Raw genomic sequence first — 27,510 nt, forward strand, 5'->3', positions numbered from 1 at the left:
GGATTCGCATGTAATAAGCTTGTTAACAAGATAGAGCAACGTTTTAACGAACTGAAACACTGTTTCTTTGTGAATTCAGTTAGTTCCTAGTAGCCTGCTCTTATAATATGTGTACTTTTCAAGATTTATAAAAATTGGGTGAGCCGAATCTGAGTAACATGGTGAATTCTGTTAGTTCCCAATAGGCCGCAGTAGTAATAAGTGGACTGTTCGGGATATAGAAAAATTTTCACGAATGGAATCAGAATTTCTAGGCGAATTCAGTGAGTTCCCAATGGGACATGCTTGTATGAGTTTGCTTTTCAATATCGAGCAACATTTTAAGGAACGGAATCCAAGTATCATGGTGAATTGAATAGGTTCCCAATAGGATTTACATGTAATAAGCTTGTTATTCAAGATAGAGCAACGTTTTAACGAACTGAAACACTGTTTCTTTGTGAATTCAGTTAGTTCCTAGTAGCCTCTTCTTGTAATATGTGTACTTTTCAAGATTTATAAAAATTTGGTCAGCCGATTCTGAGTAACATGCTGAATTCGGTTAGTTCCAAATAGGCGGCAGTAGTAATAAGTGGACTGTTCGGGATATAGAAAAATTTTCACGAATGGAATCAAAATTTCTAGTCGAATTCAGTGAGTTCCCAATGGGACATGCTTGTATGAGTTTGCTTTTCAATATCGAGCAACATTTTAAGGAACGGAATCAAAGTATCATGGTGAATTGAATAAGTTCCCAATAGGATTCGCATGTAATAAGCTTGTTATTCAAGATAGAGCAACGTTTTAACGAACTGAAACACTGTTTCTTTGTGAATTCAGTTAGTTCCTAGTAGCCTGCTCTTGTAATATGTGTACTTTTCAAGATTTATAAAAATTTGGTCAGCCGAATCTGAGTAACATGGTGAATTCTGTTAGTTCCCAATAGGCCGCAGTAGTAATAAGTGGACTGTTCGGGATATAGAAAAATTTTCACGAATGGAATCAAAATTTCTAGGCGAATTCAGTGAGTTCCCAATGGGACATGCTTGTATGAGTTTGCTTTTCAATATCGAGCAACATTTTAAGGAACGGATCTAAGTATCATGGTGAATTGAATAGGTTCCCAATAGGATTCGCATGTAATAAGCTTGTTATTCAAGATAGAGCAACGTTTTAACGAACTGAAACACTGTTTCTTTGTGAATTCAGTTAGTTCCTAGTAGCCTGCTCTTGTAATATGTGTACTTTTCAAGATTTATAAAAATTTGGTGAGCCGAATCTGAGTAACATGGTGAATTCGGTTAGTTCCCAATAGGCCGCAGTAGTAATAAGTGGACTGTTCGGGATATAGAAAAATTTTCACGAATGGAATCAAAATTTCTAGGCGAATTCAGTGAGATCCGAATGGGACATGCTTGTATGAGTTTGCTTTTCAATATCGAGCAACATTTTAAGGAACGGAATCCAAGTATCATGGTGAATTGAGTAGATTCCCAATAGGATTCGCATGTAATAAGCTTGTTATTCAAGATAGAGCAACGTTTAAACGAACTGAAACACTGTTTCTTTGTGAATTCAGTTAGTTCCTAGTAGCCTGCTCTTGTAATATGTGTACTTTTCAAGATTTATAAAAATTTGGTGAGCCGTTTCTGAGTAACATGGTGAATTCGGTTCGTTCCCAATAGGCCGCAGTAGTAATAAGTGGACTGTTCGGGATATAGAAAATTTTTCGGAAATGGAATCAAAGTTTCTAGGCGAATTCAGTGAGTTCCCAATGGGACATGCTTGTATGAGTTTGCTTTTCAATATCGAGCAACATTTTAAGGAACGGAATCCAAGTATCATGGTGAATTGAGTAGGTTCCCAATAGGATTCGCATGTAATAAGCTTGATATTCAAGATAGAGCAACGTTTTAACGAACTGAAACACTGTTTCTTTGTGAATTCTGTTAGGTCCTAGTAGCCTGCTCTTCTAATATGTGTACTTTTCAAGATTTATAAAAATTTGGTCAGCCGAATCTGAGTAACATGGTGAATTCGGTTAGTTCCTAATAGGCCGCAGTAGTAATAAGTGGACTGTTCGGGATATAGAAAAATTTTCACGAATGGAATCAAAATTTCTAGGCGAATTCAGTGAGTTCCAAATGGGACATGCTTTATGAGTTTGCTTTTCTATATCGAGCAACATTTTAAAGAACGGAATCCAAGTATCATGGTGAATTGTGTAGGTTCCCAATAGGATTCGCATGTAATAAACTTCTATTCAACATAGAGCAACGTTTTAACGAACTGAAACACTGTTTCATTGTGAATTCAGTTAGTTCCTAGTAGCCTGCTCTTGTAATATGTGTACTTTTAAAGATTTATAAAAATTTGGTGAGCCGAATCTGAGTAACATTGTGAATTCTGTTAGTTCCCAGTAGGCCGCAGTAGTTATAAGTGGACTGTTCGGGATATAGAAAATTTTCACGAATGGAATCAAAATTTCTAGGCGAATTCAGTGAGTTCCCAATGGGACACGCTTGTATGAGTTTGCTTTTCAATATCGAGCAACATTTTAAAGAACGGAATCCAAGTATCATGGTGAATTGAGTAGTTTCCCAATAGGTTTCGCATGTAATAAGCTTGATATTCAAGATAGAGCAACGTTTTAATGAACTGAAACACTGTTTCTTTGTGAATTCTGTTAGGTCCTAGTAGCCTGCTCTTCTAATATGTGTACTTTTATAGATTTATAAAAATTTGGTGAGCCGAATCTGAGTAACATGGTGAATTCGGTTAGTTCCCAATACGCCGCAGTAGTAATAAGTGGACTGTTCGGGATATAGAAAAATTTTCACGAATGGAATCAAAATTTCTAGGCGAATTCAGTGAGTTCCCAATGGGACATGCTTGTATGAGTTTGCTTTTCAATATCGAGCAACATTTTAAGGAACGGACTCTAAGTATCATGGTGAATTGAATAGGTTCCCAGTAGGATTCGCATGTAATAAGCTTCTTGTTCAAGATAAGGCAAAGTTTAAACGAACTGAAACACTGTTTCTTTGTGAATTCAGTTAGTTCCTAGTAGCCTGCTCTTGTAATATGTGTACTTTTCAAGATTTATAAAAATTTGGTGAGCCGAAATTGAGTAACATGGTGAATTCGGTTAGTTCCCAATAGGTCGCAGTAGTAATAAGTGGACTGTTCGGGATATAGAAAAATTTTCACGAATGGAATCAAAATTTCTAGGCGAATTCAGTGAGTTCCCAATGGGACATGCTTGTATGAGTTTGCTTTTCAATATCGAGCAACATTTTAAGGAACGGACTCTAAGTATCATGGTGAATTGAATAGGTTCCCAGTAGGATTCGCATGTAATAAGCTTGTTATTCAAGATAGAGCCACGTTTTAACGAACTGAAACACTGTTTCTTTGTGAATTCAGTTAGTTCCTAGTAGCCTGCTCTTGTAATATGTGTACTTTTAAAGATTTATAAAAATTTGGTCAGCCGAATCTGAGTAACATGGTGAATTCGGTTAGTTCCCAATAGGCCGCAGTAGTAATAAGTGGACTGTTCGGGATATAGAAAAATTTTCACGAATGGAATCAAAATTTCTAGGCGAATTCAGTGAGTTCCCAATAGGACATGCGTGTATGAGTTTGCTTTTCAATATCGAGCAACATTTTAAGGAACGGAATCCAAGTATCATGGTGAATTGAGTAGATTCCCAATAGGATTCGCATGTAATAAGCTTGTTATTCAAGATAGAGCAACGTTTAAACGAACTGAAACACTGTTTCTTTGTGAATTCAGTTAGTTCCTAGTAGCCTGCTCTTGTAATATGTGTACTTTTCAAGATTTATAAAAATTTGGTGAGCCGAATCTGAGTAACATGGTGAATTCGGTTCGTTCCCAATAGGCCGCAGTAGTAATAAGTGGACTGTTCGGGATATAGAAAAATTTTCACGAATGGAATCAAAATTTCTAGGCGAATTCAGTGAGTTCCCAATGGGACATGCTTGTATGAGTTTGCTTTTCAATATCGAGCAACATTTTAAGGAACGGAATCCAAGTATCATGGTGAATTGAGTAGATTTCCAATAGGATTCACATGTAATAACTTGTTATTCAAGATAGAGCAACGTTTAAACGAACTGAAACACTGTTTCTTTGTGAATTCAGTTAGTTCCTAAGCCTGCTCTTGTAATATGTGTACTTTTCAAGATTTATAAAAATTTGGTGAGCCGTTTCTGAGTAACATGGTGAATTCCGTTAGTTCCCAATAGGCCGCAGTAGTAATTGGACTGTTCGGGATATAGAAAAATTTTCACGAATGGAATCAAAATTTCTAGGCGAATTCAGTGAGTTCCCAATGGGACATGCTTGTATGAGTTTGCTTTTCAATATCGAGCAACATTTTAAGGAACGGAATCCAAGTATCATGGTGAATTGAGTAGATTTCCAATAGGATTCGCATGTAATAAGCTTGTTATTCAAGATAGAGCAACGTTTTAACGAACTGAAACACTGTTTCTTTGTGAATTCAGTTAGTTCCTAAGCCTGCTCTTGTAATATGTGTACTTTTCAAGATTTATACAAATTTAGTGAGCCGAATCTGAGTAACGTGGTGAATTCCGTTAGTTCCCAATAGGCCGCAGTAGTAATAAGTGGACTGTTCGGGATATAGAAAAAGTTTCACGAATGGAATCAAAATTTCTAGGCGAATTCAGTGAGTTCCCAATGGGACATGCTTGTATGAGTTTGCTTTTCAATATCGAGCAACATTTTAAGGAACGGAATCTAAGTATCATTGTGAATTGAATAGGTTCCCAGTAGGATTCGCATGTAATAAGCTTGTTATTCAAGATAGAGCAACGTTTTAACGAACTGAAACACTGTTTCTTTGTGAATTCAGTTAGTTCCTAGTAGCCTGCTCTTGTAATATGTGTACTTTTAAAGATTTATAAAAATTTGGTCAGCCGAATCTGAGTAACATGGTGAATTCGGTTAGTTCCCAATAGGCCGCAGTAGTAATAAGTGGACTGTTCGGGATATAGAAAAATTTTCACGAATGGAATCAAAATTTCTAGGCGAATTCAGTGAGTTCCCAATGGGACATGCTTGTATGAGTTTGCTTTTCAATATCGAGCAACATTTTAAGGAACGGAATCCAAGTATCATGGTGAATTGAGTAGATTCCCAATAGGATTCGCATGTAATAAGCTTGTTATTCAAGATAGAGCAACGTTTAAACGAACTGAAACACTGTTTCTTTGTGAATTCAGTTAGTTCCTAGTAGCCTGCTCTTGTAATATGTGTACTTTTAAAGATTTATAAAAATTTGGTCAGCCGAATCTGAGTAACATGGTGAATTCGGTTAGTTCCCAATAGGCCGCAGTAGTAATAAGTGGACTGTTCGGGATATAGAAAAATTTTCACGATTGGAATCAAAATTTCTAGGCGAATTCAGTGAGTTCCCAATGGGACATGCTTGTATGAGTTTGCTTTTCAATATCGAGCAACATTTTAAGGTTCAGAATCCAAGTATCATGGCGAATTGAGTAGGTTCCCAATAGGATTCGCATGTAATAAGCTTGTTATTCAAGATAGAGCAACGTTTTAACGAACTGAAACACTGTTTCTTTGTGAATTCAGTTAGTTCCTAGTAGCCTGCTCTTGTAATATGTGTACTTTTCAAGATTTATAAAAATTTGGTCAGCCGAATCTAAGTAACATGGTGAATTCGGTTAGTTCCCAATAGGCCGCAGTAGTAATAAGTGGACTGTTCGGGATGTAGAAAAATTTTCACGAATGGAATCAAAATTTCTAGGCGAATTCAGTGAGTTCCCAATGGGACATGCTTGTATGAGTTTGCTTTTCAATATCGAGCAATATTTTAAGGAACGGAATCCAAGTATCATGGCGAATTGAGTAGGTTCCCAATAGGATTCGCATGTAATAAGCTTGTTATTCAAGATAGAGCAACGTTTTAACGAACTGAAACACTGTTTCTTTGTGAATTCAGTTAGTTCCTAGTAGCCTGCTCTTGTAATATGTGTACTTTTAAAGATTTATAAAAATTTGGTCAGCCGAATCTGAGTAACATGGTGAATTCGGTTAGTTCCCAATAGGCCGCAGTAGTAATAAGTGGACTGTTCGGGATATAGAAAAATTTTCACGAATGGAATCAAAATTTCTAGGCGAATTCAGTGAGTTCCCAATGGGACATGCTTGTATGAGTTTGCTTTTCAATATCGAGCAACATTTTAAGGAACGGAATCCAAGTATCATGGTGAATTGAGTAGATTCCCAATAGGATTCGCATGTAATAAGCTTGTTATTCAAGATAGAGCAACGTTTAAACGAACTGAAACACTGTTTCTTTGTGAATTCAGTTAGTTCCTAGTAGCCTGCTCTTGTAATCTGTGTACTTTTAAAGATTTATAAAAATTTGGTCAGCCAAATCTGAGTAACATGGTGAATTCGGTTAGTTCCCAATAGGCCGCAGTAGTAATAAGTGGACTGTTCGGGATATAGAAAAATTTTCACGATTGGAATCAAAATTTCTAGGCGAATTCAGTGAGTTCCCAATGGGACATGCTTGTATGAGTTTGCTTTTCAATATCGAGCAACATTTTAAGGAACGGAATCCAAGTATCATGGTGAATTGAGTAGATTCCCAATAGGATTCGCATGTAATAAGCTTGTTATTCAAGATAGAGCAACGTTTAAACGAACTGAAACACTGTTTCTTTGTGAATTCAGTTAGTTCCTAGTAGCCTGCTCTTGTAATATGTGTACTTTTAAAGATTTATAAAAATTTGGTCAGCCGAATCTGAGTAACATGGTGAATTCGGTTAGTTCCCAATAGGCCGCAGTAGTAATAAGTGGACTGTTCGGGATATAGAAAAATTTTCACGATTGGAATCAAAATTTCTAGGCGAATTCAGTGAGTTCCCAATGGGACATGCTTGTATGAGTTTGCTTTTCAATATCGAGCAACATTTTAAGGTTCGGAATCCAAGTATCATGGCGAATTGAGTAGGTTCCCAATAGGATTCGCATGTAATAAGCTTGTTATTCAAGATAGAGCAACGTTTTAACGAACTGAAATACTGTTTCTTTGTGAATTCAGTTAGTTCCTAGTAGCCTGCTCTTGTAATATGTGTACTTTTCAAGATTTATAAAATTTGGTCAGCCGAATCTGAGTAACATGGTGAATTCGGTTAGTTCCCAATAGGCCGCAGTAGTAATAAGTGGACTGTTCGGGATGTAGAAAAATTTTCACGAATGGAATCAAAATTTCTAGGCGAATTCAGTGAGTTCCCAATGGGACATGCTTGTATGAGTTTGCTTTTCAATATCGAGCAATATTTTAAGGAACGGAATCCAAGTATCATGGCGAATTGAGTAGGTTCCCAATAGGATTCGCATGTAATAAGCTTGTTATTCAAGATAGAGCAACGTTTTAACGAACTGAAACACTGTTTCTTTGTGAATTCAGTTAGTTCCTAGTAGCCTGCTCTTGTAATATGTGTACTTTTAAAGATTTATAAAAATTTGGTCAGCCGAATCTGAGTAACATGGTGAATTCGGTTAGTTCCCAATAGGCCGCAGTAGTAATAAGTGGACTCTTCGGGATGTAGAAAAATTTTCACGAATGGAATCAAAATTTCTAGGCGAATTCAGTGAGTTCCCAATGGGACATGCTTGTATGAGTTTGCTTTTCAATATCGAGCAATATTTTAAGGAACGGAATCTAAGTATCATGGTGAATTGAGTAGATTCAAAATAGGATTCGCATGTAATAAGCTTGTTATTCAAGATAGAGCAACGTTTTAACGAACTGAAACACTGTTTCTTTGTGAATTCAGTTAGTTCCTAGTAGCCTGCTCTTGTAATATGTGTACTTTTAAAGATGTATAAAAATTTGGTCAGCCGAATCTGAGTAACATGGTGAATTCGGTTAGTTCCCAATAGGCCGCAGTAGTAATAAGTGGACTGTTCGGGATATAGAAAAATTTTCACGAATGGAATCAAAATTTCTAGGCGAATTCAGTGAGTTCCCAATGGGACATGCTTGTATGAGTTTGCTTTTCAATATCGAGCAACATTTTAAGGAACGGAATCCAAGTATCATGGTGAATTGAGTAGATTCCCAATAGGATTCGCATGTAGTAAGCTTGTTATTCAAGATAGAGCAACGTTTAAACGAACTGAAACACTGTTTCTTTGTGAATTCAGTTAGTTCCTAGTAGCCTGCTCTTGTAATATGTGTACTTTTAAAGATTTATAAAAATTTGGTCAGCCGAATCTGAGTAACATGGTGAATTCGGTTAGTTCCCAATAGGCCGCAGTAGTAATAAGTGGACTGTTCGGGATATAGAAAAATTTTCACGATTGGAATCAAAATTTCTAGGCGAATTCAGTGAGTTCCCAATGGGACATGCTTGTATGAGTTTGCTTTTCAATATCGAGCAACATTTTAAGGAACGTAATCCAAGTATCATGGCGAATTGAGTAGGTTCCCAATAGGATTCGCATGTAATAAGCTTGTTATTCAAGATAGAGCAACGTTTTAACGAACTGAAACACTGTTTCTTTGTGAATTCAGTTAGTTCCTAGTAGCCTGCTCCTGTAATATGTGTACTTTTAAAGATTTATAAAAATTTTGTCAGCCAAATCTGAGTAACATGGTGAATTCGGTTAGTTCCCAATAGGCCGCAGTAGTAATAAGTGGACTCTTCGGGATGTAGAAAAATTTTCACGAATGGAATCAAAATTTCTAGGCGAATTCAGTGAGTTCCCAATGGGACATGCTTGTATGAGTTTGCTTTTCAATATCGAGCAATATTTTAAGGAACGGAATCCAAGTATCATGGCGAATTGAGTAGGTTCCCAATAGGATTCGCATGTAATAAGCTTGTTATTCAAGATAGAGCAACGTTTTAACGAACTGAAACACTGTTTCTTTGTGAATTCAGTTAGTTCCTAGTAGCCTGCTCTTGTAATATGTGTACTTTTAAAGATTTATAAAAATTTGGTCAGCCGAATCTGAGTAACATGGTGAATTCGGTTAGTTCCCAATAGGCCGCAGTAGTAATAAGTGGACTGTTCGGGATATAGAAAAATTTTCACGAATGGAATCAAAATTTCTAGGCGAATTCAGTGAGTTCCCAATGGGACATGCTTGTATGAGTTTGCTTTTCAATATCGAGCAACATTTTAAGGAACGGAATCCAAGTATCATGGTGAATTGAGTAGATTCCCAATAGGATTCGCATGTAAAAGCTTGTTATTCAAGATAGAGCAACGTTTAAACGAACTGAAACACTGTTTCTTTGTGAATTCAGTTAGTTCCTAGTAGCCTGCTCTTGTAATATGTGTACTTTTCAAGATTTATAAAAATTTGGTCAGCCGAATCTGAGTAACATGGGGAATTCGGTTAGTTCCCAATAGGCCGCAGTAGTAATAAGGGGACTGTTCGGGATATAGAAAAATTTTCACGATTGGAATCAAAATTTCTAGGCGAATTCAGTGAGTTCCCAATGGGACATGCTTGTATGAGTTTGCTTTTCAATATCGAGCAACATTTTAAGGAACGGAATCCAAGTATCATGGCGAATTGAGTAGGTTCCCAATAGGATTCGCATGTAATAAGCTTGTTATTCAAGATAGAGCAACGTTTTAACGAACTGAAACACTGTTTCTTTGTGAATTCAGTTAGTTCCTAGTAGCCTGCTCTTGTAATATGTGTACTTTCAAGTTTTATAAAAATTTGGTCAGCCGAATCTGAGTAACATGGTGAATTCGGTTAGTTCCCAATAGGCCGCAGTAGTAATAAGTGGACTGTTCGGGATGTAGAAAAATTTTCACGAATGGAATCAAAATTTCTAGGCGAATTCAGTGAGTTCCCAATGGGACATGCTTGTATGAGTTTGCTTTTCAATATCGAGCAATATTTTAAGGAACGGAATCCAAGTATCATTGCGAATTGAGTAGGTTCCCAATAGGATTCGCATGTAATAAGCTTGTTATTCAAGATAGAGCAACGTTTTAACGAACTGAAACACTGTTTCTTTGTGAATTCAGTTAGTTCCTAGTAGCCTGCTCTTGTAATCTGTGTACTTTTCAAGATTTATTCAAATTTGGTGAGCCGAATCTGAGTAACATGGTGAATTCGGTTAATTCCCAATAGGCCGCAGTAGTAATAAGTGGACTGTTCGGGATGTAGAAAAATTTTCACGAATGGAATCAAAATTTCTAGGCGAATTCAGTGAGTTCCCAATGGGACATGCTTGTATGAGTTTGCTTTTCAATATCGAGCAACATTTTAAGGAACGGAATCTAAGTATCATGGTGAATTGAATAGGTTCCCAATAGGATTCGCATGTAATAAGCTTGTTATTCAAGATAGAGCAACGTTTTAACGAACTGAAACACTGTTTCTTTGTGAATTCAGTTAGTTCCTAGTAGCCTGCTCTTGTAATATGTGTACTTTTAAAGATTTATAAAAATTTGGTGAGCCGAATCTGAGTAACATGGTGAATTCGGTTAGTTCCCAATAGGCCGCAGTAGTAATAAGTGGACTGTTCGGGATATAGAAAAATTTTCACGAATGGAATCAAAATTTCTAGGCGAATTCAGTGAGTTCCCAATGGGACATGCTTGTATGAGTTTGCTTTTCAATATCGAGCAACATTTTAAGGAACGGAATCCAAGTATCATGGTGAATTGAGTAGATTCCCAATAGGATTCGCATGTAATAAGCTTGTTATTCAAGATAGAGCAACGTTTAAACGAACTGAAACACTGTTTCTTTGTGAATTCAGTTAGTTCCTAGTAGCCTGCTCTTGTAATCTGTGTACTTTTAAAGATTTATAAAAATTTGGTCAGCCAAATCTGAGTAACATGGTGAATTCGGTTAGTTCCCAATAGGCCGCAGTAGTAATAAGTGGACTGTTCGGGATATAGAAAAATTTTCACGATTGGAATCAAAATTTCTAGGCGAATTCAGTGAGTTCCCAATGGGACATGCTTGTATGAGTTTGCTTTTCAATATCGAGCAACATTTTAAGGAACGGAATCCAAGTATCATGGCGAATTGAGTAGGTTCCCAATAGGATTCGAATGTAATAAGCTTGTTATTAAGATAGAGCAACGTTTTAACGAACTGAAACACTGTTTCTTTGTGAATTCAGTTAGTTCCTAGTAGCCTGCTCTTGTAATATGTGTACTTTTCAAGATTTATAAAAATTTGGTCAGCCGAATCTGAGTAACATGGTGAATTCGGTTAGTTCCCAATAGGCCGCAGTAGTAATAAGTGGACTGTTCGGGATGTAGAAAAATTTTCACGAATGGAATCAAAATTTCTAGGCGAATTCAGTGAGTTCCCAATGGGACATGCTTGTATGAGTTTGCTTTTCAATATCGAGCAATATTTTAAGGAACGGAATCTAAGTATCATGGTGAATTGAGTAGATTCCCAATAGGATTCGCATGTAATAAGCTTGTTATTCAAGATAGAGCAACGTTTTAACGAACTGAAACACTGTTTCTTTGTGAATTCAGTTAGTTCCTAGTAGCCTGCTCTTGTAATATGTGTACTTTTAAAGATTTATAAAAATTTGGTCAGCCGAATCTGAGTAACATGGTGAATTCGGTTAGTTCCCAATAGGCCGCAGTAGTAATAAGTGGACTGTGCGGGATATAGAAAAATTTTCACGAATGGAATCAAAATTTCTAGGCGAATTCAGTGAGTTCCCAATGGGACATGCTTGTATGAGTTTGCTTTTCAATATCGAGCAACATTTTAAGGAACGGAATCCAAGTATCATGGTGAATTGAGTAGATTCCCAATAGGATTCGCATGTAATAAGCTTGTTATTCAAGATAGAGCAACGTTTAAACGAACTGAAACACTGTTTCTTTGTGAATTCAGTTAGTTCCTAGTAGCCTGCTCTTGTAATATGTGTACTTTTCAAGATTTATAAAAATTTGGTCAGCCGAATCTGAGTAACATGGTGAATTCGGTTAGTTCCCAATAGGCCGCAGTAGTAATAAGTGGACTGTTCGGGATATAGAAAAATTTTCACGATTGGAATCAAAATTTCTAGGCGAATTCAGTGAGTTCCCAATGGGACATGCTTGTATGAGTTTGCTTTTCAATATCGAGCAACATTTTAAGGAACGGAATCCAAGTATCATTGCGAATTGAGTAGGTTCCCAATAGGATTCGCATGTATTAAGCTTGTTATTCAAGATAGAGCAACGTTTTAACGAACTGAAACACTGTTTCTTTGTGAATTCAGTTAGTTCCTAGTAGCCTGCTCTTGTAATATGTGTACTTTTCAAGATTTATAAAAATTTGGTCAGCCGAATCTGAGTAACATGGTGAATTCGGTTAGTTCCCAATAGGCCGCAGTAGTAATAAGTGGACTCTTCGGGATGTAGAAAAATTTTCACGAATGGAATCAAAATTTCTAGGCGAATTCAGTGAGTTCCCAATGGGACATGCTTGTATGAGTTTGCTTTTCAATATCGAGCAATATTTTAAGGAACGGAATCCAAGTATCATTGCGAATTGAGTAGGTTCCCAATAGGATTCGCATGTAATAAGCTTGTTATTCAAGATAGAGCAACGTTTTAACGAACTGAAACACTGTTTCTTTGTGAATTCAGTTAGTTCCTAGTAGCCTGCTCTTGTAATATGTGTACTTTTCAAGATTTATAAATTTGGTGAGCCGAATCTGAGTAACATGGTGAATTCGGTTAATTCCCAATAGGCCGCAGTAGTAATAAGTGGACTGTTCGGGATATAGAAAAATTTTCACGAATGGAATCAAAATTTCTAGGCGAATTCAGTGAGTTCCCAATGGGACATGCTTGTATGAGTTTGCTTTTCAATATCGAGCAACATTTTAAGGAACGGAATTTAAGTATCATGGTGAATTGAATAGGTTCCCAATAGGATTCGCATGTAACAAGCTTGTTATTCAAGATAGAGCAACTTTTTAACGAACTGAAACACTGTTTCTTTGTGAATTCAATTAGTTCCTAGTAGCCTGCTCTTGTAATATGTGTACTTTTAAAGATTTATAAAAATTTGGTCAGCCGAATCTGAGTAACATGGTGAATTCGTTTAGTTCCTAATAGCCTGCAGTAGTAATAAGTGGACTGTTCGGGATATAGAAAAATTTTCACGAATGGAATCAAAATTTCTAGGCGAATTCAGTGAGTTCCCAATGGGACATGCTTGTATGAGTTTGCTTTTCAATATCGAGCAACATTTTAAGGAACGGAATCCAAGTATCATGGTGAATTGAGTAGATTCCCAATAGGATTCGCATGTAATAAGCTTGTTATTCAAGATAGAGCAACGTTTAAACGAACTGAAACACTGTTTCTTTGTGAATTCAGTTAGTTCCTAGTAGCCTGCTCTTGTAATATGTGTACTTTTAGAGATTTATAAAAATTTGGTCAGCCGAATCTGAGTAACATGGTGAATTCGGTTAGTTCCCAATAGGCCGCAGTAGTAATAAGTGGACTGTTCGGGATATAGAAAAATTTTCACGATTGGAATCAAAATTTCTAGGCGAATTCAGTGAGTTCCCAATGGGACATGCTTGTATGAGTTTGCTTTTCAATATCGAGCAACATTTTAAGGAACGGAATCCAAGTATCATGGCGAATTGAGTAGGTTCCCAATAGGATTCGCATGTAATAAGCTTGTTATTCAAGATAGAGCAACGTTTTAACGAACTGAAACACTGTTTCTTTGTGAATTCAGTTAGTTCCTAGTAGCCTGCTCTTGTAATATGTGTACTTTTCAAGATTTATAAAAATTTTGTCAGCCGAATCTGAGTAACATGGTGAATTCGGTTAGTTCCCAATAGGCCGCAGTAGTAATAAGTGGACTGTTCGGGATGTAGAAAAATTTTCACGAACGGAATCAAAATTTCTACAAGAATTCAGTGAGTTCCCAATGGGACATGCTTGTATGAGTTTGCTTTTCAATATCGAGCAATATTTTAAGGAACGGAATCCAAGTATCATTGCGAATTGAGTAGGTTCCCAATAGGATTCGCATGTAATAAGCTTGTTATTCAAGATAGAGCAACGTTTTAACGAACTGAAACACTGTTTCTTTGTGAATTCAGTTAGTTCCTAGTAGCCTGCTCTTGTAATATGTGTACTTTTCAAGATTTATACAAATTTGGTGAGCCGAATCTGAGTAACATGGTGAATTCGGTTAATTCCCAATAGGCCGCAGTAGTAATAAGTGGACTGTTCGGGATATAGAAAAATTTTCACGAATGGAATCAAAATTTCTAGGCGAATTCAGTGAGTTCCCAATGGGACATGCTTGTATGAGTTTGCTTTTCAATATCGAGCAACATTTTAAGGAACGGAATCCAAGTATCATGGTGAATTGAGTAGATTCCCAATAGGATTCGCATGTAATAAGCTTGTTATTCAAGATAGAGCAACGTTTAAACGAACTGAAACACTGTTTCTTTGTGAATTCAGTTAGTTCCTAGTAGCCTGCTCTTGTAATCTGTGTACTTTTAAAGATTTATAAAAATTTGGTCAGCCGAATCTGAGTAACATGGTGAATTCGGTTAGTTCCCAATAGGCCGCAGTAGTAATAAGTGGACTGTTCGGGATATAGAAAAATTTTCACGGTTGGAATCAAAATTTCTAGGCGAATTCAGTGAGTTCCCAATGGGACATGCTTGTATGAGTTTGCTTTTCAATATCGAGCAACATTTTAAGGAACGGAATCCAAGTATCATGGCGAATTGAGTAGGTTCCCAAGAGGATTCGCATGTAATAAGCTTGTTATTCAAGATAGAGCAACGTTTTAACGAACTGAAACACTGTTTCTTTGTGAATTCAGTTAGTTCCTAGTAGCCTGCTCTTGTAATATGTGTACTTTTCAAGATTTATACAAATTTGGTGAGCCGAATCTGAGTAACATGGTGAATTCGGTTAATTCCCAATAGGCCGCAGTAGTAATAAGTGGACTGTTCGGGATATAGAAAAATTTTCACGAATGGAATCAAAATTTCTAGGCGAATTCAGTGAGTTCCCAATGGGACATGCTTGTATGAGTTTGCTTTTCAATATCGAGCAACATTTTAAGGAACGGAATCCAAGTATCATGGTGAATTGAGTAGATTCCCAATAGGATTCGCATGTAATAAGCTTGTTATTCAAGATAGAGCAACGTTTAAACGAACTGAAACACTGTTTCTTTGTGAATTCAGTTAGTTCCTAGTAGCCTGCTCTTGTAATCTGTGTACTTTTAAAGATTTATAAAAATTTGGTCAGCCGAATCTGAGTAACATGGTGAATTCGGTTAGTTCCCAATAGGCCACAGTAGTAATAAGTGGATTGTTCGGGATATAGAAAAATTTTCACGGTTGGAATCAAAATTTCTAGGCGAATTCAGTGAGTTCCCAATGGGACATGCTTGTATGAGTTTGCTTTTCAATATCGAGCAACATTTTAAGGAACGGAATCCAAGTATCATGGCGAATTGAGTAGGTTCCCAATAGGATTCGCATGTAATAAGCTTGTTATTCAAGATAGAGCAACGTTTTAACGAACTGAAACACTGTTTCTTTGGGAATTCAGTTAGTTCCTAGTAGCCTGCTCTTGTAATATGTGTACTTTTAAAGATTTATAAAAATTTGGTCAGCCGAATCTGAGTAACATGGTGAATTCGGTTAGTTCCCAATAGGCCGCAGTCGTAATAAGTGGACTGTTCGGGATGTAGAAAAATTTTCACGAATGGAATCAAAATGTCTAGGCGAATTCAGTGAGTTCCCAATGGGACATGCTTGTATGAGTTTGCTTTTCAATATCGAGCAACATTTTAAGGAACGGAATCCAAGTATCATGGTGAATTGAGTAGATTCCCAATAGGATTCGCATGTAATAAGCTTGTTATTCAAGATAGAGCAACGTTTAAACGAACTGAAACACTGTTTCTTTGTGAATTCAGTTAGTTCCTAGTAGCCTGCTCTTGTAATCTGTGTACTTTTAAAGATTTATAAAAATTTGGTCAGCCGAATCTGAGTAACATGGTGAATTCGGTTAGTTCCCAATAGGCCACTGTAGTAATAAGTGGATTGTTCGGGATATAGAAAAATTTTCACGGTTGGAATCAAAATTTCTAGGCGAATTCAGTGAGTTCCCAATGGGACATGCTTGTATGAGTTTGCTTTTCAATATCGAGCAACATTTTAAGGAACGGAATCCAAGTATCATGGTGAATTGAGTAGATTCCCAATAGGATTCGCATGTAATAAGCTTGTTATTCAAGATAGAGCAACGTTTAAACGAACTGAAACACTGTTTCTTTGTGAATTCAGTTAGTTCCTAGTAGCCTGCTCTTGTAATCTGTGTACTTTTAAAGATTTATAAAAATTTGGTCAGCCGAATCTGAGTAACATGGTGAATTCGGTTAGTTCCCAATAGGCCACAGTAGTAATAAGTGGATTGTTCGGGATATAGAAAAATTTTCACGGTTGGAATCAAAATTTCTAGGCGAATTCAGTGAGTTCCCAATGGGACATGCTTGTATGAGTTTGCTTTTCAATATTGAGCAACATTTTAAGGAACGGAATCCAAGTATCATGGCGAATTGAGTAGGTTCCCAATAGGATTCGCATGTAATAAGCTTGTTATTCAAGATAGAGCAACGTTTTAACGAACTGAAACACTGTTTCTTTGTGAATTCAGTTAGTTCCTAGTAGCCTGCTCTTGTAATATGTGTACTTTTAAAGATTTATAAAAATTTGGTCAGCCGAATCTGAGTAACATGGTGAATTCGGTTAGTTCCCAATAGGCCGCAGTCGTAATAAGTGGACTGTTCGGGATGTAGAAAAATTTTCACGAATGGAATCAAAATGTCTAGGCGAATTCAGTGAGTTCCCAATGGGACATGCTTGTATGAGTTTGCTTTTCAATATCGAGCAACATTTTAAGGAACGGAATCCAAGTATCATGGTGAATTGAGTAGATTCCCAATAGGATTCGCATGTAATAAGCTTGTTATTCAAGATAGAGCAACGTTTAAACGAATTGAAACACTGTTTCTTTGTGAATTCAGTTAGTTCCTAGTAGCCTGCTCTTGTAATATGTGTACTTTTAAAGATTTATAAAAATTTGGTCAGCCGAATCTCAGTAACATTGTGAATTCGGTTAGTTCCCAATAGACCGCAGTAGTAATAAGTGGACTGTTCGGGATATAGAAAAATTTTCACGGTTGGAATCAAAATTTCTAGGCGAATTCAGTGAGTTCCCAATGGGACATGCTTGTATGAGTTTGCTTTTCAATATCGAGCAACATTTTAAGGAACGGAATCCAAGTATCATGGCGAATTGAGTAGGTTCCCAATAGGATTCGCATGTAATAAGCTTGTTATTCAAGATAGAGCAACGTTTTAACGAACTGAAACACTGTTTCTTTGTGAATTCAGTTAGTTCCTAGTAGCCTGCTCTTGTAATATGTGTACTTTTCAAGATTTATACAAATTTGGTGAGCCGAATCTGAGTAACATGGTGAATTCGGTTAATTCCCAATAGGCCGCAGTAGTAATAAGTGGACTGTTCGGGATATAGAAAAATTTTCACGAATGGAATCAAAATTTCTAGGCGAATTCAGTGAGTTCCCAATGGGACATGCTTGTATGAGTTTGCTTTTCAATATCGAGCAACATTTTAAGGAACGGAATCCAAGTATCATGGTGAATTGAGTAGATTCCCAATAGGATTCGCATGTAATAAGCTTGTTATTCAAGATAGAGCAACGTTTAAACGAACTGAAACACTGTTTCTTTGTGAATTCAGTTAGTTCCTAGTAGCCTGCTCTTGTAATATGTGTACTTTTCAAGATTTATACAAATTTGGTGAGCCGAATCTGAGTAACATGGTGAATTCGGTTAATTCCCAATAGGCCGCAGTAGTAATAAGTGGACTGTTCGGGATATAGAAAAATTTTCACGAATGGAATCAAAATTTCTAGGCGAATTCAGTGAGTTCCCAATGGGACATGCTTGTATGAGTTTGCTTTTCAATATCGAGCAACATTTTAAGGAACGGAATCCAAGTATCATGGTGAATTGAGTAGATTCCCAATAGGATTCGCATGTAATAAGCTTGTTATTCAAGATAGAGCAACGTTTAAACGAACTGAAACACTGTTTCTTTGTGAATTCAGTTAGTTCCTAGTAGCCTGCTCTTGTAATCTGTGTACTTTTAAAGATTTATAAAAATTTGGTCAGCCGAATCTGAGTAACATGGTGAATTCGGTTAGTTCCCAATAGGCCACAGTAGTAATAAGTGGATTGTTCGGGATATAGAAAAATTTTCACGGTTGGAATCAAAATTTCTAGGCGAATTCAGTGAGTTTCCAATGGGACATGCTTGTATGAGTTTGCTTTTCAATATCGAGCAACATTTTAAGGAACGGAATCCAAGTATCATGGCGAATTGAGTAGGTTCCCAATAGGATTCGCATGTAATAAGCTTGTTATTCAAGATAGAGCAACGTTTTAACGAACTGAAACACTGTTTCTTTGTGAATTCAGTTAGTTCCTAGTAGCCTGCTCTTGTAATATGTGTACTTTTAAAGATTTATAAAAATTTGGTCAGCCGAATCTGAGTAACATGGTGAATTCGGTTAGTTCCCAATAGGCCGCAGTCGTAATAAGTGGACTGTTCGGGATGTAGAAAAATTTTCACGAATGGAATCAAAATGTCTAGGCGAATTCAGTGAGTTCCCAATGGGACATGCTTGTATGAGTTTGCTTTTCAATATCGAGCAACATTTTAAGGAACGGAATCCAAGTATCATGGTGAATTGAGTAGATTCCCAATAGGATTCGCATGTAATAAGCTTGTTATTCAAGATAGAGCAACGTTTTAACGAACTGAAACACTGTTTCTTTGTGAATTCAGTTAGTTCCTAGTAGCCTGCTCTTGTAATATGTGTACTTTTCAAGATTTATACAAATTTGGTGAGCCAAATCTGAGTAACATGGTGAATTCGGTTAATTCCCAATAGGCCGCAGTAGTAATAAGTGGACTGTTCGGGATATAGAAATTTTTCACGAATGGAATCAAAATTTCTAGGCGAATTCAGTGAGTTCCCAATGGGACATGCTTGTATGAGTTTCCTTTTCAATATCGAGCAACATTTTAAGGAACGGAATCCAAGTATCATGGTGAATTGAGTAGATTCCCAATAGGATTCGCATGTAATAAGCTTGTTATTCAAGATAGAGCAACGTTTAAACGAACTGAAACACTGTTTCTTTGTGAATTCAGTTAGTTCCTAGTAGCCTGCTCTTGTAATATGTGTACTTTTAAAGATTTATAAAAATTTGGTCAGCCGAATCTGAGTAACATGGTGAATTCGGTTAGTTCCCAATAGGCCGCAGTAGTAATAAGTGGACTGTTCGGGATATAGAAAAATTTTCACGAATGGAATCAAAATTTCTAGGCGAATTCAGTGAGTTCCCAATGGGACATGCTTGTATGAGTTTGCTTTTCAATATCGAGCAACATTTTAAGGAACGGAATCCAAGTATCATTGTGAATTGAGTAGATTCCCAATAGGATTCGCATGTAATAAGCTTGTTATTCAAGATAGAGCAACGTTTAAACGAACTGAAACACTGTTTCTTTGTGAATTCAGTTAGTTCCTAGTAGCCTGCTCTTGTAATCTGTGTACTTTTAAAGATTTATAAAAATTTGGTCAGCCGAATCTGAGTAACATGGTGAATTCGGTTAGTTCCCAATAGGCCGCAGTAGTAATAAGTGGACTGTTCGGGATGTAGAAAAATTTTCACGAATGGAATCAAAATTTCTAGGCGAATTCAGTGAGTTCCCAATGGGACATGCTTGTATGAGTTTGCTTTTCAATATCGAGCAACATTTTAAGGAACGGAATCCAAGTATCATGGCGAATTGAGTAGGTTCCCAATAGGATTCGCATGTAATAAGCTTGTTATTCAAGATAGAGCAACGTTTTAACGAACTGAAACACTGTTTCTTTGTGAATTCAGTTAGTTCCTAGTAGCCTGCTCTTGTAATATGTGTACTTTTCAAGATTTATACAAATTTGGTGAGCCGAATCTGAGTAACATGGTGAATTCGGTTAATTCCCAATAGGCCGCAGTAGTAATAAGTGGACTGTTCGGGATATAGAAAAATTTTCACGAATGGAATGAAAATTTCTAGGCGAATTCAGTGAGTTCCCAATGGGACATGCTTGTATGAGTTTGCTTTTCAATATCCAGCAACATTTTAAGGAACGGAATCTAAGTATCATGGTGAATTGAATAGGTTCCCAATAGGATTCGCATGTAATAAGCTTGTTATTCAAGATAGAGCAACGTTTTAACGAACTGAAACACTGTTTCTTTGTGAATTCAGTTAGTTCCTAGTAGCCTGCTCTTGTAATATGTGTACTTTTAAAGATTTATAAAAATTTGGTCAGCCGAATCTGAGTAACATGGTGAATTCGGTTAGTTCCCAATAGGCCGCAGTTGTAATAAGTGGACTGTTCGGGATATAGAAAAATTTTCACGAATGGAATCAAAATTTCTAGGCGAATTCAGTGAGTTCCCAATGGGACATGCTTGTATGAGTTTGCTTTTCAATATCGAGCAACATTTTAAGGAACGGAATCTAAGTATCATGGTGAATTGAATAGGTTCCCAATAGGATTCGCATGTAATAAGCTTGTTATTCAAGATAGAGCAACGTTTAAACGAACTGAAACACTGTTTCTTTGTGAATTCAGTTAGATCCTAGTAGCCTGCTCTTGTAATATGTGTACTTTTAAAGATTTATAAAAATTTGGTCAGCCGAATCTGAGTAACATGGTGAATTCGGTTAGTTCCCAATAGGCCGCAGTAGTAATAAGTGGACTGTTCGGGATATAGAAAAATTTTCACGATTGGAATCAAAATTTCTAGGCGAATTCAGTGAGTTCCCAATGGGACATGCTTGTATCAGTTTGCTTTTCAATATCGAGCAACATTTTAAGGAACGGAATCCAAGTATCATGGCGAATTGAGTAGGTTCCCAATAGGATTCGCATGTAATAAGCTTGTTATTCAAGATAGAGCAACGTTTTAACGAACTGAAACACTGTTTCTTTGTGAATTCAGTTAGTTCCTAGTAGCCTGCTCTTGTAATATGTGTACTTTTCAAGATTTATAAAAATTTGGTCAGCCGAATCTGAGTAACATGGTGAATTCGGTTAGTTCCCAATAGGCCGCAGTAGTAATAAGTGGACTGTTCGGGATGTAGAAAAATTTTCACGAATGGAATCAAAATTTCTAGGCGAATTCAGTGAGTTCCCAATGGGACATGCTTGTATGAGTTTGCTTTTCAATATCGAGCAACATTTTAAGGAACGTAATCCAAGTATCATGGCGAATTGAGTAGGTTCCCAATAGGATTCGCATGTAATAAGCTTGTTATTCAAGATAGAGCAACGTTTTAACGAACTGAAACACTGTTTCTTTGTGAATTCAGTTAGTTCCTAGAAGCCTGCTCTTGTAATATGTGTACTTTTCAAGATTTATAAAAATTTGGTCAGCCGAATCTGAGTAACATGGTGAATTCGGTTAGTTCCCAATAGGCCGCAGTAGTAATAAGTGGACTGTTCGGGATGTAGAAAAATTTTCACGAATGGAATCAAAATTTCTAGGCGAATTCAGTGAGTTCCCAATGGGACATGCTTGTATGAGTTTGCTTTTCAATATCGAGCAACATTTTAAGGAACGTAATCCAAGTATCATGGCGAATTGAGTAGGTTCCCAATAGGATTCGCATGTAATAAGCTTGTTATTCAAGATAGAGCAACGTTTTAACGAACTGAAACACTGTTTCTTTGTGAATTCAGTTAGTTCCTAGTAGCCTGCTCTTGTAATATGTGTACTTTTCAAGATTTATACAAATTTGGTGAGCCGAATCTGAGTAACATGGTGAATTCGGTTAATTCCCAATAGGCCGCAGTAGTAATAAGTGGACTGTTCGGGATATAGAAAAATTTTCACGAATGGAATCAAAATTTCTAGGCGAATTCAGTGAGTTCCCAATGGGACATGCTTGTATGAGTTTGCTTTTCAATATCCAGCAACATTTTAAGGAACGGAATCCAAGTATCATTGTGAATTGAGTAGATTCCCAATAGGATTCGCATGTAATAAGCTTGTTATTCAAGATAGAGCAACGTTTAAACGAACTGAAACACTGTTTCTTTGTGAATTCAGTTAGTTCCTAGTAGCCTGCTCTTGTAATCTGTGTACTTTTAAAGATTTATAAAAATTTGGTCAGCCGAATCTGAGTAACATGGTGAATTCGGTTAGTTCCCAATAGGCCGCAGTAGTAATAAGTGGACTGTTCGGGATGTAGAAAAATTTTCACGAATGGAATCAAAATTTCTAGGCGAATTCAGTGAGTTCCCAATGGGACATGCTTGTATGAGTTTGCTTTTCAATATCGAGCAACATTTTAAGGAACGGAATCCAAGTATCATGGCGAATTGAGTAGGTTCCCAATAGGATTCGCATGTAATAAGCTTGTTATTCAAGATAGAGCAACGTTTTAACGAACTGAAACACTGTTTCTTTGTGAATTCAGTTAGTTCCTAGTAGCCTGCTCTTGTAATATGTGTACTTTTCAAGATTTATACAAATTTGGTGAGCCGAATCTGAATAACATGGTGAATTCGGTTAATTCCCAATAGGCCGCAGTAGTAATAAGTGGACTGTTCGGGATATAGAAAAATTTTCACGAATGGAATGAAAATTTCTAGGCGAATTCAGTGAGTTCCCAATGGGACATGCTTGTATGAGTTTGCTTTTCAATATCCAGCAACATTTTAAGGAACGGAATCTAAGTATCATGGTGAATTGAATAGGTTCCCAATAGGATTCGCATGTAATAAGCTTGTTATTCAAGATAGAGCAACGTTTTAACGAACTGAAACACTGTTTCTTTGTGAATTCAGTTAGTTCCTAGTAGCCTGCTCTTGTAATATGTGTACTTTTAAAGATTTATAAAAATTTGGTCAGCCGAATCTGAGTAACATGGTGAATTCGGTTAGTTCCCAATAGGCCGCAGTTGTAATAAGTGGACTGTTCGGGATATAGAAAAATTTTCACGAATGGAATCAAAATTTCTAGGCGAATTCAGTGAGTTCCCAATGGGACATGCTTGTATGAGTTTGCTTTTCAATATCGAGCAACATTTTAAGGAACGGTATCCAAGTATCATGGTGAATTGAGTAGATTCCCAATAGGATTCGCATGTAATAAGCTTGTTATTCAAGATAGAGCAACGTTTAAACGAACTGAAACACTGTTTCTTTGTGAATTCAGTTAGTTCCTAGTAGCCTGCTCTTGTAATCTGTGTACTTTTAAAGATTTATAAAAATTTGGTCAGCCGAATCTGAGTAACATGGTGAATTCGGTTAGTTCCCAATAGGCCGCAGTAGTAATAAGTGGACTGTTCGGGATATAGAAAAATTTTCACGATTGGAATCAAAATTTCTAGGCGAATTCAGTGAGTTCCCAATGGGACATGCTTGTATGAGTTTGCTTTTCAATATCGAGCAACATTTTAAGGAACGGAATCCAATTATCATGGCGAATTGAGTAGATTCCCAATAGGATTCGCATGTAATAAGCTTGTTATTCAAGATAGAGCAACGTTTTAACGAACTGAAACACTGTTTCTTTGTGAATTCAGTTAGTTCCTAGTAGCCTGCTCTTGTAATATGTGTACTTTTCAAGATTTATAAAAATTTGGTCAGCCGAATCTGAGTAACATGGTGAATTCGGTTAGTTCCCAATAGGCCGCAGTAGTAATAAGTGGACTGTTCGGGATGTAGAAAAATTTTCACGAATGGAAGCAAAATTTCTAGGCGAATTCAGTGAGTTCCCAATGGGACATGCTTGTATGAGTTTGCTTTTCAATATCGAGCAATATTTTAAGGAACGGAATGCAAGTATCATTGCGAATTGAGTAGGTTCCCAATAGGATTCGCATGTAATAAGCTTGTTATTCAAGATAGAGCAACGTTTTAACGAACTGAAACACTGTTTCTTTGTGAATTCAGTTAGTTCCTAGTAGCCTGCTCTTGTAATATGTGTACTTTTAAAGATTTATAAAAATTTGGTCAGCCGAATCTGAGTAACATGGTGAATTCGGTTAGTTCCCAATAGGCCGCAGTAGTAATAAGTGGACTGTTCGGGATATAGAAAAATTTTCACGAATGGAATCAAAATTTCTAGGCGAATTCAGTGAGTTCCCAATGGCACATGCTTGTATGAGTTTGCTTTTCAATATCGAGCAACATTTTAAAGAACGGAATCCAAGTATCATGGTGAATTGAGTAGATTCCCAATAGGATTCGCATGTAATAAGCTTGTTATTCAAGATAGAGCAACGTTTAAACGAACTGAAACACTGTTTCTTTGTGAATTCAGTTAGTTCCTAGTAGCCTGCTCTTGTAATCTGTGTACTTTTCAAGATTTATAAAAATTTGGTCAGCCAAATCTGAGTAACATGGTGAATTCGGTTAGTTCCCAATAGGCCGCAGTAGTAATAAGTGGACTGTTCGGGATATAGAAAAATTTTCACGATTGGAATCAAAATTTCTAGGCGAATTCAGTGAGTTCCCAATGGGACATGCTTGTATGAGTTTGCTTTTCAATATCGAGCAACATTTTAAGGAACGGAATCCAAGTATCATGGCGAATTGAGTAGGTTCCCAATAGGATTCGCATGTAATAAGCTTGTTATTCAAGATAGAGCAACGTTTTAACGAACTGAAACACTGTTTCTTTGTGAATTCAGTTAGTTCCTAGTAGCCTGCTCTTGTAATATGTGTACTTTTCAAGATTTATACAAATTTGGTGAGCCGAATCTGAGTAACATGGTGAATTCGGTTAATTCCCAATAGGCCGCAGTAGTAACAAGTGGACCTTTCGGGGTATAGAAAAATTTTCACGAATGGAATCAAAATTTCTAGGCGAATTCAGTGAGTTCCCAATGGGACATGCTTGTATGAGTTTGCTTTTCAATATCGAGCAACATTTTAAGGAACGGAATCCAAGTATCATGGTGAATTGAGTAGATTCCCAATAGGATTCGCATGTAATAAGCTTGTTATTCAAGATAGAGCAACGTTTAAACGAACTGAAACACTGTTTCTTTGTGAATTCAGTTAGTTCCTAGTAGCCTGCTCTTGTAATCTGTGTACTTTTAAAGATTTATAAAAATTTGGTCAGCCGAATCTGAGTAACATGGTGAATTCGGTTAGTTCCCAATAGGCCGCAGTAGTAATAAGTGGACTGTTCGGGATATAGAAAAATTTTCACGAATGGAATCAAAATTTCTAGGCGAATTCAGTGAGTTCCCAATGGGACATGCTTGTATGAGTTTGCTTTTCAATATCGAGCAACATTTTAAGGAACGGAATCCAAGTATGATGGCGAATTGAGTAGGTTCCCAATAGGATTCGCATGTAATAAGCTTGTTATTCAAGATAGAGCAACGTTTTAACGAACTGAAACACTGTTTCTTTGTGAATTCAGTTAGTTCCTAGTAGCCTGCTCTTGTAATATGTGTACTTTTAAAGATTTATAAAAATTTGGTCAGCCGAATCTGAGTAACATGGTGAATTCGGTTAGTTCCCAATAGGCCGCAGTAGTAATAAGTGGACTGTTCGGGATGTAGAAAAATTTTCACGAATGGAATCAAAATATCTAGGCGAATTCAGTGAGTTCCCAATGGGACATGCTTGTATGAGTTTGCTTTTCAATATCGAGCAACATTTTAAGGAACGGAATCCAAGTATCATGGCGAATTGAGTAGGTTCCCAATAGGATTCGCATGTAATAAGCTTGTTATTCAAGATAGAGCAACGTTTTAACGAACTGAAACACTGTTTCTTTGTGAATTCAGTTAGTTCCTAGTAGCCTGCTCTTGTAATATGTGTACTTTTCAAGATTTATACAAATTTGGTGAGCCGAATCTGAGTAACATGGTGAATTCGGTTAATTCCCAATAGGCCGCAGTAGTAATAAGTGGACTGTTCGGGATATAGAAAAATTTTCACGAATGGAATCAAAATTTCTAGGCGAATTCAGTGAGTTCCCTTGGGACATGCTTGTATGAGTTTGCTTTTCAATATCGAGCAACATTTTAAGGAACGGAATCCAAGTATCATGGTGTATTGAATAGGTTCCCAATAGGATTCGCATGTAATAAGCTTGTTATTCAAGATAGAGCAACGTTTTAACGAACTGAAACACTGTTTCTTTGTGAATTCAGTTAGTTCCTAGTAGCCTGCTCTTGTAATATGTGTACTATTAAAGATTTATAAAAATTTGGTCAGCCGAATCTGAGTAACATGGTGAATTCGGTTAGTTCCCAATAGGCCGCAGTAGTAATAAGTGGACTGTTCGGGATATAGAAAAATTTTCACGAATGGAATCAAAATTTCTAGGCGAATTCAGTGAGTTCCCAATGGGACATGCTTGTATGAGTTTGCTTTTCAATATCGAGCAACATTTTAAGGAACGGAATCCAAGTATCATGGCGAATTGAGTAGGTTCCCAATAGGATTCGCATGTAATAAGCTTGTTATTCAAGATAGAGCAACGTTTTAACGAACTGAAACACTGTTTCTTTGTGAATTCAGTTAGTTCCTAGTAGCCTGCTCTTGTAATATGTGTACTTTTCAAGATTTATAAAAATTTGGTCAGCCGAATCTGAGTAACATGGTGAATTCGGTTAGTTCCCAATAGGCCGCAGTAGTAATAAGTGGACTGTTCGGGATGTAGAAAAATTTTCACGAATGGAATCAAAATTTCTAGGCGAATTCAGTGAGTTCCCAATGGGACATGCTTGTATGAGTTTGCTTTTCAATATCGAGCAATATTTTAAGGAACGGAATCCAAGTATCATTGCGAATTGAGTAGGTTCCCAATAGGATTGGCATGTAATAAGCTTGTTATTCAAGATAGAGCAACGTTTTAACGAACTGAAACACTGTTTCTTTGTGAATTCAGTTAGTTCCTAGTAGCCTGCTCTTGTAATATGTGTACTTTTCAAGATTTATACAAATTTGGTGAGCCGAATATGAGTAACATGGTGAATTCGGTTAATTCCCAATAGGCCGCAGTAGTAATAAGTGGACTGTTCGGGTTATAGAAAAATTTTCACGAATGGAATCAAAATTTCTAGGCGAATTCAGTGAGTTCCCAATGGGACATGCTTGTATGAGTTTGCTTTTCAATATCGAGCAACATTTTAAGGAACGGAATCTAAGTATCATGGTGAATTGAATAGGTTCCCAATAGGATTCGCATGTAATAAGCTTGTTATTCAAGATAGAGCAACGTTTTAACGAACTGAAACACTGTTTCTTTGTGAATTCAGTTAGTTCCTAGTAGCCTGCTCTTGTAATATGTGTACTTTTAAAGATTTATAAAAATTTGGTCAGCCGAATC

The sequence above is a fragment of the Rattus norvegicus genome, chromosome 14, assembly GCF_021556685.1.
Source record: "Rattus norvegicus strain SHRSP/BbbUtx chromosome 14, alternate assembly SHRSP_T2T, whole genome shotgun sequence".
Classification (NCBI taxonomy): Eukaryota; Metazoa; Chordata; class Mammalia; order Rodentia; family Muridae; genus Rattus; species Rattus norvegicus.